Genomic DNA, 15,649 nt, shown 5'->3' with positions numbered 1-15,649 from the left:
GTTTTATTCTCGGCCACTAGTACATTTGTTTTAAGTATAGTACAACTTATTACTCCCTAGATGAACAGATAAGCTACCAAGCTTTATGTAAGATTCTCTGACTGAGTTTTAGATTCTTCGTTACACAAATTCTACCTCTGAAAAATAAACAATCATCAGGTCCTATTTGAAATTTTGAATTAGAAGTCGACCCACATTATACCCATTTAGCTAACAAATTATCATCACACTTTTGAGCTATGCAAATCTACTGTAAAAAAATCAATTTAGCTTTTAACTCAGCTAAGATCGAACCATCGTCAGATAATGTCAATCGTGTGTTCATTGCTCACAGAGCAAATAAAGACTTTCTACTCAGAGTATTAGCAACTACATTCGCTTTTCCCGGATGATAATCAATGATCAACTCATAATCTTTTAACAGTTCAAGCCATCTATGCTATCTCAGATTTAAATCTTTCTGTGATATTAGATACTTCAAACTCTTGTGATCAGTAAATATATGACATTTTTTGTTGAACAAATGGTGTTGTCAGATTTTCAACACAAACACGATAGCTCTCAACTCTAGGTCATGCGTCGGATAATTATTTTCGTGCTGCTTTAACTGTCTGGAAGCATAAGCTATTACTTTGCCTTCCTGCTTCAAAATACAGCCTAAACCATTTAAAGATACATCACTAAAAATAAAAAATTCTTTACTCGATTCAAGCTGAACCAGAACTAGTACCTCAGCCAACAGTGCTTTCAACTGATTGAAACTTTGCTGACATTTCTCGAACCATTCAAACTTCACATCTTTCTGTAATAATCACGACATTGGTGTCGCTATCATCGAGAATCCTTTGACGAATCTTTGGTAATAACTAGCTAATCCCGTCAAACTTCTAACTTAGGATAAATTTCTTGGTGGTTTCCAGTCGACAACTACTGAAATTTAATCGGATCAACTCTAATGCATTCACCTGATACTATACGTCCCAGAAAACTGACTTCTACTCACATTTCCTAAATTTAGCAAAAAGTTGTTTATCACGCAAGGTTTGAAACCAATTTGCAAATGTTTAGCATGCTTAGACTCATCTCGTAAATATATCAAAATTTCTTCAATAAATATCACAACAAATTTGTCTAAATACGGTTTGAAGGTTCTGTTCATCAAACCCATAAATACTGTAGGTGCATTGGTTAAGCCGAACGACATCACAAAAAATTCATAGTGTCCATACCTAGTTCTAAATGCAATTTTGGCACATCCGAATCTTTGACTCGTAGCTGATAATAACCAGAATGAAGATCAATCTTCGAGAATATTGTGGCACCTTTCAACTGATCGAATAGATCATCAATTCGAGGCAGTGGATATTTATTCTTGATTGTAACCTTGTTGAGCTGACAGTAGTCAATACACAATCTCATCGATTCGTCTTTTTTCTTAACAAACAAAACTGGTACACCCTAAGGTGAGAAACTAAGTCGAGTAAAACTCTTATCTATCAACTCTTGTAGCTGTGCTTTCAACTCTCTTTACTCGATTGGAGCCATTCTATAAGGTGCTATCGATATTGGTGATGTTCCCAATACTAGTTTAATAGCAAACTCAACCTCTTTGATTGGCGGTAATCCTGGTAACTCCTCTGGAAATACATCAGGATACTCACAAATCACCAACACTGATTCAAGCTTCGACTTAGATACTTTAGTGTCCAACACATAGGCAAGGTAAGTATTGTAACCTTTTCTCACATATTTCTGTGCTGACATAGTTGATATAACAACAGGCAACCTATTCGGACTATCTGATTCAATACAAAGCATTTCACCGTTCTGACATTTCAATACAATAAGCTTTCATCTACAGTTTACAATAGTGTCATGTAGAGTTAACTAGTCCATGCCCAAAATCACGTCAAATTCATCAAATGGTAATAACATCAAATCAACCGAAAAAATGTAACCCTGAGTCATCAAAGAACAATTATTGCAAACTTTATCAACTGGCAAATACTGACCTAGAAGGTCAATACTTTAACCACGAATTTAGTGGACTCAACAAGTAAATTCTTACTATATACTAAATTCTTGCAAACATAAGAATGAGTTGATCTCGGATCAATCAAAGCAGTAACATTAGTATCAAAAATAGAGAAAGTACTGGTAATAACATCTAGCGTAGAAGCATCCTCTCGCGCGCGAATAGCATAAGCCCTAGCTGTTGTTTGTGCCTTAGATCTCGTGGCAGAATCTTTCGTTACACCACAGCTACCACTCATATTTCTGGGATTACGAGGTGGTCTACCTCTCGCAGCAGTGTTGCTCGGCCTTGTAGTCTGATCCTTTTCTTTCTCGAATTTCTCTGGGTATTCTCTAAGATAATGGTCGAAGGAACTACACCTGAAGCACGCTCTGTTCTTCAGTCGACATTCACCATAATATGGTCTTTTACAGTGCTTGCACTCAGGTCTAACATCTCTGACACTACCCACACTTGCTATAGATGTAGCTTGAGGTTTTGGACTGGAGCACCGATTACCTTTGTCTCTACTAGAATATCCCATAGAAGTCGTGGAAGATTGTTATGTTCTTTTGATCTGATGCTGACTGATATGATTTCCCAGTCGACCTTTTTCTCATGTCCCTAGCTTCAAAATCAGCATGTCTTTTCTCTTTACTCAACTCTTCGTCTTTGTGTGCTCAATCAGCTGAGACAAAAAATTCTTTCAGCTCAAGAGTTCTGACTAAAAGTTTTATGCCTTCGTTCAACCTTTCTTCAAATCTCTTACACTAAGCAATCTCGGTCGAAATATAATCTCAGGCATATTTGCTCTGACTAATGTATTTCTTTTGAAACTCGGTTTGAAAGAATTCTCAGGTGATCCACTTTTTTGGCACAACCAAAATCAACGTATTTTACCACTAATAAGCCGAATCTTTCAACAGGGATACCACACATTTAATAACTTCAACTGATGAACAAGATAGTTTGTTGAAAACCCGAATTGTATTCTCTAACCAGAATTTTACTCTCTTAGGATCATCTTCAGTAGTAGCTCAAAATTCTTTAGCCTCGAATTTACGAATCTTATCAACAGGTGGCTTACTAACTCATATAGGCTCAAAACCTTGAGGAATAACGGGAAACAATTGGGGAGCAGGAGGGACCAGAGGTTGTTGAGCAGTCGAGTTCGTCCGTAAGAACTTGGTAAACCATTCATTCATTATCTAAAAGAAGGCTTCCTTAGCCTCTCCTCCTAGGCCCTCAGATATGGGCCCTATACCACTTGATGATACTCTGTGAACGAAGGCTTGAGTGTTGTTTTCTAGTTCATTGGAGTCAGCTCGGTTGGATGTCATTGCTATATGAAAACAAGTTTAAAAACGTCAGGAGATATCACACTATCACAGATTATATAATGGCATGTATAGCTAGACTCATATACGCTACGTTCAGTCTAAGACTTGACTAAACCGTAGCTCATACCAATAAATTAAAAACTCTAACTTGTATCCGTCTCCAGAACAAGGTTACAGAGCATTACGAGAGTTTTCAAATCAAACGAACATAAAATTCAAACTTTTCAAATCATTTCAATAATCATTTTAAATCTAATCTAAAACATTCATATTGTCCCTTATACGAGCCTTCGAGGCCCTAAAAACATGTTAGAAATAAGTCGGGACTGAATCGAAAACTTAAAGAATTTTTTAGAAAATAGTGAAAATTTTTAAAACAACAGGGGTCACACGGCCGTGTGGCCAGGCCATGTGGGCATTCGAAGTAGGGACACACGACCGTGTCCCAGCCCCTGTTCGTGCCCGTGTACCTCACTGACTTGGGTCACATGGCCAAGCCACACGCCCGTGTACCAGGCTGTGTACCTTTTGAAGTAACCCCACACGCCTGTGTGCCAAGTCATGTGCTAGGCCGTGTAATAGCCTGACTTGCAACTGTTTGAAAGCTATAGGGGACACACAACCGTGTCGTTTAACTGTGTGTCACACACAGCTAAGCCACACTCTCATATCTCTACCTGTGTAGAGGAAAATAGGCCATTTTACAAGCCATTTTTATCACCCAACAAGGCATGTACCTATAACAAAAAATGCACATATATAAAAGTCAAAACAAGGCACCAAAATCATGTATATTCTAGCTTCATACATATGGTATAATCACATACAACTAATATGCCCTTAGGGACCTCAAATGAAAATATATAAACATGTCTAACCTCGTACTCAATTTGGCCAAAATAATCAACTAGCTTATAGGCATATTTGCACCAATACATGCCATTTAGCCTACATTCCAAAACTCATCAAATGGTACCAAACATGTCATTCAACCACAAAGAACCAATGCAAAACATTTCTATCAAGTTACAAACCATATATATAATTTGCATATTCAAAACATAATTTCATCCTCTATAACTTAAACACATCAAGCCAAAACATCAACTATATTAAAGCTACTTATATACATACCAAAATATACCATTTCACCAACAAAATGCCAAAACACAAGCCAAGTAAAATGGCTATTTCAACAACCAAAACACATGGCCAACATTAGCCAAAATACCTATACGTGCCATTATAACCGAAATTAAACATCTGAAAGTACCAAAAAAGCTGATGGATAGTGTGATATAGCTCTGACAAGCTTCCAACCCGAACGAGATTCTGATTCACTATAAAACATGAAAAAATAACACAAAGTAAGCATTTAAGCTTAGTAAATTCGTATATCAAAGAACATAACTTACCATTTAATCATATAATAGGTAAGTAACATAGCATATTCCAACCATAAATTGGCCTAAGCCTATGCAAATATACACCAACCATGTTAGCCATGTAAATACATATATAAACCGATAATCATGGATTAGCACAATAATTGATTAAGTTTCATATACATGTATAATCCAATTCAATTTTCTATATACCATGTAACAACATTTCCATATAATTCATATGTATCCCTGTAATAATCTGTATCGAAATCTTACTATTTCGTATAAGAATATTACCGTTGAACCATTTAGAATACTATTGGATACCCAGGATAACTCACACATACTATGCTAACTCATATAACTGTAATCCGTGAAATCCTGTACATGTATGCTCACACGAGTTGTGTATCGGTATGTCACACAAGCTATAAGTAAGAACATAGCTACACGATGCTACTCGCACAAGCTGTGGATTATCCACAACACATGTTAGACCTTAGCCATCGGTAGGATGTTTAGGACCAACACCTGAATCATGTAAACCCTAATAACATGTCATTTATATCCTACAAATTCCTAATGTTCAAACGGGGATCAGTAGTAGTCATACTTCGTTGAATATGCAACCGTGTATACATGTAGCCAATTTACAATTCACACAAATTTCAAAATAAAACATATGATCTCAATTTAATCACATGAACTTACCTCGACGAGTATACGTAGATACAGAGGCAATTAATCCGAGAGTTTCTCTTTGCCCCAATCTAAAACTGTATGAGGTCTGTCTTGATCTATACGAATAAATTTAACTCAATTCAATATATATTTCATTCAATTTAGCCCAAAATCATAATTTGGTAAAATTATCATTTTGCCCCTATACTTTTAATTTCTTTACAGTTTAGTCCCTATCTAATAAAAATGGAAATTCATGAAATTCCACCACAACCCACTATAATCAAATATCAATTAGGTCCCTAGCATGCCTTATATTTCATTTATTTCACAATTTCACCATGTAAATTTTCTATTTTTCAATTAAATCCTTAATTGATAATTTCATCAAAAATCTCTTATCAAAAGTTGTTTATCTAACAACAACCATCCATTTTATATCATCAAACATCAAAAATCATGTATGTTCATCAATGGAAAACCCTAATATTTTAACAGTTTCACAAATTAGTCCCTGGGCTAGTTAGATTAAGCTACAACGATCCTACAAACATAGAAATAATTAAAAACGGGATGAAAATTTATACCAATGCAAGGTAAAATGTTTTTTCGAAACTTCAAGCTCCCTTGGAAACTCTTCTCTTTTAATTTCAGTTGGTGAAGATGACTAAAAGATGATGCCTTTGTTTTATTTGATTAATTTTACCATTATTTACCCATTTACTAATTTAACCTTTAAAAACATTAAATTTACACAAATGCCAAGCCATGTACATCCACTATCACTATTTATGGTCTATTTACCATTTAAGGACTCATAATTTAGGGTTCTATAACTATTTAATACTTTTAGCTACTATAACTCAACTTTTGCACTTTACGCGATTTAGTCCTTTTTATCAAATTGAACATGTAAACGGTAAAATTTCTTCACGAAATTTTTATACTCTACTACTATCATTTTGTAGGCAATAAAATAATAATAAAATAAATTTTTTGACTTTGGATTTGTGGTTCCAAAACCATTGTTCCGATTTTACTGAAAGCAGATTGTTACACTGTAAACCAAGATCTATCATGTCAAATCATCAAGAATAAAGTAAGAACAAAATTAAATGCGAAAGCGTACATAAATTTATTGATTTCTTGAAATCTATGGATATTGGGGTTTTGATATTCTAAATTAGCACATAAGTAATATAGAGAATGTGACTCTCTCTTTTCTAAATATGAGATATTAGAAAAGTTAGCTTGTGTGTAATTTGATGACCATAACCCTAATATATAATTTTGTCACATTAGCCTTAATTTCTAATCAGCCCATCATCAAGTAGAATTTAGTTACTAGAGTATCTACACATATTTGACTCATACTTTATTTAATAATGAAAGCCCAATAAATCTTAACCAAATTAGATCACTTTTAATTTGGGCCAACTTATTATGATAGTAAATAATAACATGTAATTACCCTAATTATATATGTGATGTCCATATTTTCCAACAACATTCAATAAGAGCCATAGGAATAGAGGGTAATGAAACCATTATTCAATATAAAGCTAAAAACGTACCAATCTACATGCATAATGTAAGATTTGTGATACCTAAATTATTATGTTTTCCATAAATGCATGGAGATATAGTATTCGGAAATAATTTTATATATCAACATTTTCATTTTCTATTGATAAAATTTAATTATGTTATCCGTGAAAAAACTTCTATAGAAATACCATTAGTAGAAAATCATAAATTTGTATGTGACAAAAATTTTCACCACCAAGAAAGGAACAAATTAAACAATTAGAAACAAATCATTGGCGGTTTAAAATATTATATAATAATTCTAGTGAAGAACCATTAAAATTACAGCAAATAGCCCTAGTTATTGTAGTATTAAATTAGAAAATCCTAATAAAATTATTAGAATAAAATCTTTGATCTATACTAAACAAGATATAGAAGAATTTGATATACAAATTAAGGAGTGATTAGAAAAAGATTAATAGAAAAACTAATAGTCCACATTCTAGTTCAATCTTTATGGTTAGAAATCATGCGAAATAAAAAGAGGAAAAGCTAGAATTGTCATTAATTATAAAAATTAAATCAAAATATTATTTTTATGGTTATTTTATTCTAAGAAAAGATGTTTTAATTAATTAGGCTAAACAAGCAAAATATTTTAGTAAATTTGATTATAAATCGGGTTTCAGGCAAATCATGCTAATAGAAGAATTCAAACCTCTAACAGCTTTTAGTACACCCAATGGACATTACCAATGGAAAGTAATGCCATTTGGATTATGTAATGCACCACAAATATCCCAAAGATGGATGGATTCTATTTTAATAAATATAAGAAATTCTATGTAGTTTATAAAGATGATATTTTGATATTTTCAAATACTCTAGAATTACATAGAAAACATTTAAATATTATTTCTCAAGAATTCATAAAACATAGAATCATATTAAGCCCTAAGAAAATAGAACTAGAAAAAATAGAAATAGAATTTTTAGGATTAAAATTATCTGTAGATGGTCTTAAACTACAACATCATATTATAGTAAAAATAAAAGAATTTCCTAAAAAATTGAAGATAAAAGCGGCTTCAACAATTTCTAATAATTATAAATTATGGGAGAAATTTTTTCAAACTTATTAGAAAAAATAGGTATGTTATATGAAAAATTAAGAAAAGGATAAACCCTTTATATGGTCTAAAACAGACTCAAAAATTATAAAAAATTTAAAATATGCAGATTTCAAAAGTTTATTTACCTAAACAATGAGATAAATTAATTTTGGAAGCAGATGCCTCACCAAATCATTGGGGTGTATTTTAAAAGCAAGAAAAATAAATAATGAAGAATTAATATGTGGATATAGTTTAGGAAAAATTAAATCAAATGAAATTAACTACGTCATATTTGAAAAAGAATTATTAGCTATAAAGGAAGGAATAAAAAAATTCTTATATATTTAGTACTTGACAAATTTATCATAAAAACTGATAATCAGGCAGCTAAACATTTCTTTACTAATAAAAGTTTGGAAATTGTACCAAGAAGAATTAGATGGTATATTGAATTATGTACTTTTAATTTTGAAGTTATATATGTCAAATGTGTTGGATAATTTGAGTGGAGATGATAGAACCAGACACTTATATGGAAACAAATAGTAGACTTTGAGGCGCGGATGTCGCTTTCCGAGAACTATTTGCCCCTACACAAATTGCTAGAAGGTTGAGACAAAGGTCCTCCGAGATACAATAAAGCTTTGAATTTCCTTTGATTAGAAAAATCGAGGAATTCCTAACTCTTATTCTAATTTCTGAAATTGAATTGATTGTAATGTAATTTGTGAGCAACATAGTCCCTCTATTTATATGCACTCAATGAATACTATTTTGAACAACCACAACCCTTCATTTTAGACATACTTATTGGAAGAAACATGTCCCATGGAAATGTATCCATTGGATGATAAATCATCACTTTTCATGAATAATTAATTTGCAATATATAAATTCCAACAATCCCCTACTAGATTGCTAATTCTAGAAAACAAGTACACAACGATTATGCATAAAGAAGGGTGTCCGCAAATTGAACCTTCATTTAGTGTAAACTTTCAGAGTATCAATAAAGTGAATGGTGGTTAGTCGCTTGAACCATCACTCTTAAAGTCAATTCCAAAAAAAATTCACACATAACCTTAAAGTATTAGAGTAAGAGTTTATTTGCTTTAGCACCGTTATGGCCATGTGGTCATCCCATTTCATGAACATGTACGGGAGAAAAACATAAAGAAAATCTCGTTGAAGCGGCACCACTTCATGTCCCTATAGCTGGATTTCATGACAATTGATGTCAATCCATTAAGAGTAAAACTCATCCTCTTAAAACATAAACACTAAATCTTGATTCTTAGTGCACGTTGTTATTCAATAACTTGTTATTACCCTTTGAACCTCAAAACTAACTTTTGGCTAGAACAAGGTAGGGTTTCCATTATAAATGACACTATTAGAATGGTTTTAACCCCATCTTAGTGGTAGTAATCTTAAACAAATCCCTTGAAAAACCTTTTGTAAATGAATCTGCTAAATTATCAACTGACTTAACATAGGTAATAGTTATTACACCATCCCTAATCAATTGTCTCACATACTCATGTCTCAAACTTATATGTCTAGACTTTCCATTGTACACCTTCTTTTATGCTCGAGACATGGTGGATTCACTATCACAATACACAGAAATGGCGAACCTACATTGTGGCCACAACTTTATATCTAGTAAGAGATCTCTTAGCGATTCTGCTTCCTTGTCAATAGCCGCTAAGGCTATAAATTAAGCCTCCATAGTTGAATCTGAGATGCAAGTTTGTTTTTTAGAGGCCTAACTAATGGCTCCACCTCTGATCGTAAAAATCCATTCTGATGTGCACTTATTGTCACTTAGACTTGTAATCCAACTTACTTTCGAGTAACATTCTAATACCGCAGGATAATCACTATAGAATAATCCCAAATTTTTTGATTTCTTACGATAGCCAAAAATCCTATAAATTCCTTTCCAAGGATCAGTACTGGGACAATTTGTATATCTCGCCAATTTACACACAGAAAATGCGATATTGGGTTTAGTGCAATGCATTGGATACATTAGACTTCCAAATGCGCTGGCATACTTAAGTTGTGCTATAACCATGCCATTATTCTCACTTAACTTAAAGTTTGAATCATAGAATGTTCGAATCCTTAATATTCAAGTGTTTGAACTTTTCCAATACTTTCTCAATGTAGTGAGATTGGCTTAGTGCAAAGCCCTTTCATGCTTTTTCACCTTTATACCTAGAATTGTATCTACCTCATTAAGATCCTTTATCTTAAAAATCAAGGCTAGATACTCTTTGGTCCCACGAACACCTTCCATGTTCATACCAAAAATCAACAAATCGTCTACATAGAGACAAATAATTACAACATACCTATCGGTGAATTTAGTGTAAATAAATTTATCTGCACTATTATGTAAAAAACCATATGACAAGATAACCAAGTCAAATTTCTCATGCCACTGTTTAGGCATTTATTTTAAACTATATAATGACTTGATCAACTTACAGACCTTATGTTCATTCCCAGGAAGCACAAAGCCTTTTGGTTTCTCCATGTTCCTCTTCAAGATCACCATTCAAAAAAGTCGTCTTAACATCCATTTGATGTACATGTAACTTATGAATAGATGCAAGTGCTATAAGAATTTGAATGGAGGTCAACTTATTCACTGGTGCATAAGTGTCAAAATAATGTAGGACTTCCTTTTGCCTAGATCTTTTAGCCACCAACCTAGCCTTAAAGGTTAGAGAACCCCTTATTGGAGTATTATTCCTTTTAAACACCCATTTACACCCGATAGGCTTCAATCCTTGAGGAAGGTAAACTAGAATCCAAGTATTGTTGGATAATATCAAAACCATTTCATCATTAATCGCCTTTTTCTAAAATGTTGCATCTCTAGAAATCATGGCTTCACCATAGGATTATGGATCGCCCTTGACATTAAACATTATAGGGATCTTCTTAATTATAGATTCTCTATTTCCCTCAACAAGGAATGCTAGAGATTGCCAAGAAATGAAATTGCCAAAGTCCTTTACTTTTCTCATTCTTTGACTTTTCCTTAGCTTTGTATCCTTATTGACATAATTCTAAACCTATCAAATCATTGTAAACCTTATTTTTAATGAATACAACTTCTCTTGTTTCAATTATCGTATTTGACACTAAGTCAAGAACATGATAAGCCTTAGAGTGTTGGGCATATCCAACGAATGCACCCTTGACGGCTCTTGGACCAAACTTTGTTCTCCATTGGTCGAGAACTCTATAGTAAGCCAAACACCCCCACACTTTGAAATAATCTAAGTTTGACATCCGACCCTTCCATAACTCATATGGAGATACACTGAATTTTCTCAATAATATTCTATTAAGAATATAACACTCAGTCAATAATGCTTTATGTAACAACTCAATTTCAGTGAAATTGGAACAGTGGTTTTGGGACCACAAATCTGAGTCAAAAATAAAATTTATTTTTATTTTATTACATGGTCCATATTATGTTAGAAATGTCATGTGAAAATCCCGAAAAGAAAATTTTATCGATTAAGTGCTTAATTACGAGAAGGACTAAATAGCATAAAATGCAAAAGTTGAATTCTAATAGCTACAAAGATTAAATAGCTATGGAATTCAAACCTAAAGGTCCTTATATGGTAATTAGACCATTAAATAAAAGTATGTAGATATTTTGGTGACTCATCCATGGAAATTTAGAAAAACGGCAAGAACTAAATTGGACTTTGAAATAATTTAATTAATTAAAAGATGAAAAGAAAATATCATATTATTTTCCCACCATCTTCCCTAAAAATACACGAAAACCCTAGGAGAAAAAAGAGAAACTTTCATGGCTTAATTGGGTAAGTTTCCTTGTCCTGTTTTTTAGTAATTTTGATATTTTTGAAAACGGGATAACTTAATCTATCTATTGGGGGATCAATTTGAAAAGTTATCAAGGTATGAAAATGTAACACCCCTAACCCGTATCCGTCATCAGAATAGAGCTTCGGAGCATTACCAGAACTTTCGGAACATTTTACAAATAATTTAAGTAAATTACTATTCATTAATCAAAATCATTCAAAACAACCCTTTATTGGACCTTCGAGACCCAATATGGGCATTAGAATCGAGTCAGGACTTAATCAGGAATTCTAGGAATTTTTCGTGACATTTCAAAAATTTTCAACGGTGCAGGGCTCACACGCTCGTATGGTCCAAGGGACACGTCTGTGAGACCTTGGGACACGCTCGTGTTGCAGGCCGTGTTCGACCCCGTGTAATTCTCTAACTTGTGCACATGGCCATTGATAAATTGTAATTTATACATATTTTATCCCATGCTTAGCACATTTTTGGAAGAATTATCCTTAGATTTGGTGAATTCAATGCTCCTAATCCTTTAATTTCATGTTTTATACTTAGGTGAGCATAGGAGAGTAAAAAGAGCGAGAAACGGACTAAAAACGAAGAAAATGGGTCAACCTAGGAAATCAACACGGCCTGGACTTCCTCACACAGGTAGTTCACACGCCCGTGTCTATTTAACTGATTGCAACACGACCTAAGCCACCTCACATAGGCGTGTCACACAGGTGTGTCCCTGTCGAGCCCAAATCTAGTCCTATTTTAAAAGGCCACTCTTGAAGATTTAGAAGCATTCTAAAGCCTATATAAACACCCCAAGAGGTACCTGAAAGACACACACAGAGTAAGAGGGAAGGAATTATTCGAAGAAAGTCGATTGATCCATCTCAGAAGCTGGATTATCCTTCAAGACTGAAGATCTCCCTTCAATTTCCTTCAGGAGTTTTTGGGTTTTCTTTATGTTTAGTTATCATTATTCTTTTGAGATGTTTTCTTTTACACTTATGAACTAAATCCCCTAAATACCTAAGGGGAATGAAACCTAAGACGGATCTTGTTATTATTTTCTGAATTATATTATAAATATATGACTTGTTCTTAATTAGGAGTTCTTAATTCTTGCTTTAATATTCTAGGATATTGATTCAAGTATTGATGTGCTTATTCAGAGGAGAAAAAGTACCTGTCTAAGAGTAGATCTAGCATAATTAAGCGGAGTTGATTGCACGCCTAGACATAGGGTGACATAATTTTGCCAGATTAGGGTAAAACCTAATAAAGGAATCCATAGATCGAGTTAATGCAACACTAGGGGTTTTAATTAGAAAGAGATTTCAATTAATCAACCTAGGGTTAGATGTTGTTAGTCTCGAGAGATATAATAATATAACTTAGGGATTTCTGCGGATCAAGTCAAGTGAATAAATTGTCTGATTCAGAGTCAATAACAAGTGAAGTGTAGATGGATTTTTCCCTTAGGTATTGTCCAAATCATTCAGTTTTCCCAAAAGTTATTTCCTCAATTTACTTTCTATGCATTCTTAGTTTAGTAATTAATTTAGATAAAACAAAACCCTTTATTTTTATGATAGATAATAGAAAGAGAGTTAATACTGGTACTTTTAGTCTTTGGGTTCAACATCCCGATCTTGCCATAAGCTATACTACTGTTTGATAAGGTACGTTTACCTTTTTCCTGATAATAGTTAGTTTTCAAGAACGAACATTCATAAATTATAAAAATTATCACGATTCACGTCACATCAATTATCGTCAGTTGAATAAAGTGACTATCAAGAATAAATATCCTAGGGCGACATAATTTTTCTGGGATTAGGGCAAAACCTAATAAGGGAATCCATAGATTGAGTTAATGCAACACTAGGGGTTTTAATTAGAAAGAGATTTCAATTAATCAACCTAGAGAAAGAAAATAATATAACTTAGGGATTTCTACAGATCAAGTCAAGTGAATAAATTGTCTAATTCAGAGTCAAATAACAAGTGAAGTCTAGGAGGATTTTTCCTTGGGTATTGTCCAAATCAATCAGTTTTTCCCAAAAGTATTTCCCCAATTTTCTTCCTGTGCATTCTTAAGTTTAGTTAATTAATTTAGATAAAACAAACCCCTTTTGTAACACCCCTCAGCTGTATCCAACACCAGGATAGGGCCCGAGGCATTACCGAACTTAAACATTCATAAACATACAAAATCGAGTCACTAAATTTCGCCCAAAATTAAAACTTTTAGAACATATGCTATCGTCCCTTAAACAGGCCATCGAGGCCTATAACTTACATTAAGGTGGTTCGGGACAAAACCGAAAACATTCGGTGAACTTTGGACAACTTAATAAATTTCTAGCTTTGGAGTGCCACACGCCCGTGTAGGTGGGCCGTATGGACTCACACGCCCGTATGGCTTGGGGCATGCCCATGCCCTTAGCCCGTGGGCAACACTGACATTTAAACACGGCCATGGCACACGCCCATGCTGCCTGTCCATGCTCAATAATGACTTTGGGACACGGCTATGGGACACACCCGTGTGACCTACCCGTGTCCTATACTAACTCAAAATTTTAAATGCAGGGGACACACGGCCATAGCACACACCCATGGGAGGGAACCGTGTGTCAAACACGGCCTAGACACACGACCGTGTGTCCAACCATGTGGGCCTTAATAGGCTATTTTCTAAGCCTTAAGTCCACCTTTTTACTCCTTATACCATTATACTATGTTTACAAACTTATAAATTAAACATCCATGTTCAGGGTATTATCAACTTATTACTATATCGCACATTTATTTCATAGCCATGACCACCTCAAATGGTTCTAAGGCATTCACCATGTATATATGTTATGTACTTCTTATACATAGTGAACAAGCATAATCACATACCCACATCACAAGACATTTACATATATCATGGATGAATAGGCTTACAAGCCAAAATCATTATAAGACACATCTCATGGCTACATACAACAAATCATTATAAGCCAATACTTTTGGATAATCACAATGAAATCGATCATAGAAAAACTAAGTCCCTATACATGCCACTCACTTGAACACGTTTAACATATACATGTCAGTACTCCAAGGGTAAAGGCTCGATAGTGTAATGCTGCCTTTGACGATCTCCAACCCCGAGCTGACCTGTCAAAACTAAAAGAAACGGAAAGGGGGAGTAAGCTTTACGCTTAGTAAGTCTATATGAAAATAATAAGCATTATAATAACATGTTTCCTTAGGTAAAACAACTATAATTATGCTTTTATTCGTATTCTGGTCAAGCTATCTACTTGATTCATAGTCGATAAATTATTTATAAATCGAGCTACGAAATGCCAAATTAATATCTGTTAATTTTACCCAAAAATAAACTCATATATCTTCTTATCATAAAATTTTTAGAATTTTTGGTCTAGCCAATAACTACAGTTTATTATTCAAAGTCTCCCCTGTTTCGTAGTTCGACAGCTTCAACCTTTCTTCACAAAAATTTATTTATCTCCTAGTACGAGACTCAGATAATGTTCCAATCTCTGTATACTAAAACTAGACTCAATAAGGATTTCATTCATATGAATTTTAACTTATAATTTTTTTTTAAAATTTCCAGTGATTTTCCAAAGTTGAGACAGGGGAGTCTGGAATCACTCCAACTCTGTCTCACAAGAATTCAAATATCTCATGATACAGAAT

Source organism: Gossypium arboreum, chromosome 13, assembly GCF_025698485.1.
Source record: "Gossypium arboreum isolate Shixiya-1 chromosome 13, ASM2569848v2, whole genome shotgun sequence".
NCBI lineage: Eukaryota > Viridiplantae > Streptophyta > Magnoliopsida > Malvales > Malvaceae > Gossypium > Gossypium arboreum.
Note: the sequence above shows the minus strand (reverse complement) of the source record.